The sequence below is a fragment of the Lipotes vexillifer genome, unplaced genomic scaffold (assembly GCF_000442215.2).
Source record: "Lipotes vexillifer unplaced genomic scaffold, Lipotes_vexillifer_v1.1 scaffold50, whole genome shotgun sequence".
Taxonomy (NCBI): domain Eukaryota; kingdom Metazoa; phylum Chordata; class Mammalia; order Artiodactyla; family Lipotidae; genus Lipotes; species Lipotes vexillifer.
In genome coordinates this window covers 2,888,864-2,893,782 of record NW_006784763.1, presented here as the reverse complement: position 1 = coordinate 2,893,782, position 4,919 = coordinate 2,888,864, and positions in this window count along the sequence as shown.

Below are 4,919 nucleotides of genomic sequence, written 5' to 3'. Positions count from 1 at the left end.
ATTATGGTTGACACAGAACTAAAACTTATCTGTAAGAAACTGGTGTAAATCTTAATTACAGCGTTTTCTCTTTCCTTCCACTCCATCTAGCATTCCACCGTTTTTCCCCAAAAGAATATGTATTCAATGATACAAACACTATTATTTAATTTTCTTTTCTGATGGCTTTCTTCTTCTTTTTTTTTTTTTGTCTTGATAATTTTAATTTTTTCAACTTCTGGGGAGAAATAACAAACCCCGTAACATTTAATTTTAGACTTTTTAACATATAAATTCAGCATTATAAAACCATGTACTAAATATTAACAGCAGTTAATTTTGATACTCTCAAAATTTCCACAGCAGCAAATAGTTGTTGTCATCAGTGGTTCATTATCTAGTGATCTCTAATTAAGTTTTCATAATACTTACTTTTGTCTTTTAATGGAGAATAGTATTCATTATTACTTTGTGACTCATTTCATAGTAAAAATAGTTGTAGATTTAAATTGAAATTTCAGCCATATTCGGCTGAGACTTTCAACACAACAGATGGCAATAAATGCCTTATAAATATCTAATTTAAATGAGAGACTAATAAATTGGATTTAAAATTTTTTTCAAATATTTCTCTTTCAATGTGTCAGTTGATAAAGCATGCTGTTAGATCAGTGTTCTTGATTTTTAAGTTTGGTATTATTTTGTAAGTCAAAGCTATAGAATAATACATCAACCAAATTGGAACAATATGCTTGACTTTCACCTTGTGAGAAAATTGCAAAATGTTGATTTTGGTTATAATGACAGTATACTAATATCTGCTGGAAACTTATTATAATATCTATGAAAATCATTCACATTTAGAATGTCCTAGATTATATAAGCAAAACAATTTCAAAGTAATTAAGATATCTATTATGTAAACAGATGAGAAACTTTAGCAGAAGCTCCTTTGTACAGTATACCACCTACACAGCAATGCAAAATAGGCCTGGGAGAGGTATGGGATAAAAAGTCAGATCCTCAGAGCCAAGTAAAGAAGTGGAATGTGCTTATTATAATCATTGATTAATAAAGAGCAAGAGGAGAGGATATTTGATTTGAGTTTAATTAAGCAAACATTTTCCCCTAAGAGAATCATAACTAAAAAATTCACTAGATGGAGAAAACAGGGCAGAGTTTTGATGTGAAAAAGGGATTCTGATGGTCTAATGAAATATGGAGAAAATAATATAATAAAAAACTAGAGACTCACACTTATAAGGTGATGATTCTTAGTTATCACATAGAAAGGTGACCTAGTAATAGGCATTTGGTTACATTTTTTTAAACCTCTGCTTAGAATCTGAAGCTAAGACAGTGGCTGCATTTGCAAGTAGGAATCATGTTACCACAGTTTTAGGGTGAAGAAATGTGAAGAATCAGAGTAAAATAATAATAGTCAGATAGATATGACATATAATGTATCAATTAGGTGTAATATATATCTGTGTTTAATACCAAGCACATGTAATCCGTTTATTAAACAGTTTGATGCTATGTGCTACACATATGAATTAAGTTATTTCTCAATCACTAGCTTAAAACATCTATCAGGTATCTTTTCTCTGCTTTTTCACATCATCTTGTACAGCAGATTCCATGATTTCAAGCCACCGTCAAGCGTTTAAAAAAAATTAAAACTTCAATCTCATTTTCAATTAAAACCTCTCCCTCCTTTACGACTATCAATGCTGTTGTCCTAAAGCAGTTGTGAGGAAAAATGGAATGTGGATGTCTCTCCTTCTTCCATTGGACTATCTGATCTCCAGTGTGTTGGGAGCCAAAGGAGAGAAGAAGCAGGAGACAAGCATCTCTTAGTAGACATACACACTCCTTGAGGAAGTCTGTGTGTACCTAGGTAATGTTGGCTGGCCTCTGTCAGGTGCCTGTTGTATAGAAAATGTGCGATGGCCAGATGACTTTGAATACTACAAGTATAAATTTTTCAGAATACTGTGGAGAGGATCTCCCTGTTACACAGTTTTAACGAGTGATGTCAATTTAGATTCAATGTATTTTTGCCCTTCCTTTCTTCTTTTTGCTCCAATTGCAGAAGTACACCTCACAGGTTTGTTTGGGAAGCCGTTTTGTCTGTTTTTTTTGGATGGGGAACGTCTGAGACAGCTCAAAAGTCTTTGAATTCCGTGGCATTCCTAGAAATGTACTCATTCCTGCCAAACCAGGAGGTGAGAATGCATGCCTCCCTACTTCTGAAACATTTACCTTCCCTAATTTTTCTCCTCAGCTCTCTCTGTGGTCAAATAGACATAGGACATCAGTGTAGCTGGACCTCTACATGAGCAGCCTTCAAGTCTGAGAGTTTGACATCAGGCTCTCCTTTGTTCTGGCACCCCAGTCTCTAGGAATTATTTTCTTTGAGCCTCTTCACTTTGCTTGTGTAATTTCCTCACATTCTTTTCCACTTTTCTGCTTTTCAGTTGGGTGTGAGTAAATAGGGGAGTTGAATTGGTGATTGGGGAATCTCCTTACCAAATGTTTCATCTTCCTATGGAAAATGTGGCCCTTAGTGTCAGTTTAATTTTAACTTGGATTCATAGTAGCCAATAATAGGGGACCTAGAAGGACCTCATATTGCATCTCATTTTATTTTCTAATTACATATTCAGAAATACCTAGTTTCCAGCACATTGATTCCATGCCTTTAGTCCATATTTATTGATTAGTTAATGTAGTTCAAGAGCAATAAAATAATTTTCTTCATGAAGCCTATATTCCAGAGGTAGAAAAACAACCACCAACACAACAAAAAGCAAACAGAAATTGGTTTTTAATTGGATTACATGTTGTGAAGATAATAAAATGATGTGATAGATAAAGTGTGACTGTGATAGAAGCAGAACCCTAGGTAGGATTATCTGGAGAGGTCTTTTGAAGGAAATACCTAACTTGAGGTCCCAAAGACGTGAGGGAAATGGTCATACAAATATATGAACATAAAGCGTAAGTGCAAATGTCCATGAGAGAAGTAATGATGATATATTTCAGGAAAGAGAAGAAGGAGCAGAATGATCATGAGGTTTGAATGTACGGTGTGCGGTATGAGGGACAGGATGGCTTGAGAAGTGATCAGGTGGGGGGAATGATTTAGGACCTATTTGACCTTGAGGAGGAGTTTCTCCTAAGTGCAAGGCAAAGTCATTGAAAGGTTGTGGGCAGAGAAATGGGATGACATGATTTATGTTTTGAACAGCAGAATGGATTTTAACAGATGAAGATAAAAGTAAGTAGGACTGGCCTTCCCTGGCGGCGCAGTGGTTGGGAGTCCGCCTGCCGATGCACGGGACACGGGTTCGTGCCCCAGTCCGGGAAGATCCCACATGCCGCGGAGCGGCTGGGACCGTGAGCCATGGCCGCTGAGCCTGCGCGTCCGGAGCCTGTGCTCCGCAACGGGAGAGGCCACAAGAGTGAGAGGCCCGTGTACCGCAAAAAAAAAAAAAATTAAGCAGGATTTTGGAGGAGAGACATAATGACAACAGAAACTGGGAGAGAAAACAGAGAAAGAAGGAAATTAGCAATATACTCCTTAATGTATTACAGGCAGGAAGAACAAACATGTTTTTCTGTGACTTTAGATACTGGATTAAGGTTAAGAGAGGTATCAAACATGAGTAAAATATTTTTACCCTGGACCTCTGGGTACAGGATGATGCCATTTATATAGATAGGAATGAGCAGTCAAAGAAAACATCTGTGGAGATAAGAAGAAGTAAAATAATTTCATTGTGCACACATTGCATTTGAAGTGTCCATGAAATATTCAAGTGGAGAAACAGGATCTGAATAATGGCTTAACTGAGACAGACATGCCAAATGCCATAAACACCAACAAGAAGATGAAGGTAGAATTTAAAATTAATTACTAATGGCCAGTAGTAGACTAGCATTGGGGTATCACTAGGGACTGCAGACATTTAGCGCTCACACACTCTGACAGACTGGTCTTCCAAAAACTTCACTGGACACTTAAGGGAAAATTGTGGGTAATTCTGAGAAGCCACCTCCCTGGTATGGCTGGGAAAGGAGAACAGCAGCCACTACAGAAACTCCACCCAGATACATCTTACTTACCTCCCATATGGAACATAAGCCTTAATCTACTGTATCAGTGAAAGTTCTCCAGAGAAACAGAAGCAACATCATATATATATATATATATATATATATATATATATATATATATATATATATATATATATAGAGAGAGAGAGAGAGAGAGAGAGAGAGAGAGGGAGGGAGAGAGAGGGAGAGAGAGAGAGATTGATTGAATATAAGGAATTGACTCATGCAATTATGGAGGCTGAACTATGAAGAACAGTATGGAGATTCCTTAAAAAACTAAAAATAGAGCTACCATATGATCCAGCAATCCCACTCCTGGGCATATATCCAGAAAAGGCTAATACTCTAATGTGAGAAGATACATGCACCCCACTGCTCATAGAAGCACTACTTACAATAGCCATGACATGGAAGCAACCAAAATGTCCCTCTCAATAGATGAATGGATAAAGAAGATGTGGTATATATAAATATATACAATGGAATATGACTCAGACATAAAGAAGTGCAAAATAATGCCATTTGCAGCAACATGGATGGACCTAAAGATTATCATAGTAAGTGAAGCAAGCCAGGCAGAGAAGGACAAATATCTTTTGATATCACTTGTATGTGGAATCTTAAGAAAATAATACAAACGAACTTATTTACAAAACAGAAATAGACTCACAGACATAGAGAACAAACTTATAGTTACCAAAGGGGCAAGGAGGGGAAGGAATAAATTGGGAATTTGGGATTAACAGATACATACTACTTCTATATATAAATAAACAACAAGGACCTACTGTATAGCACAGGGAACTATGTTCAATATC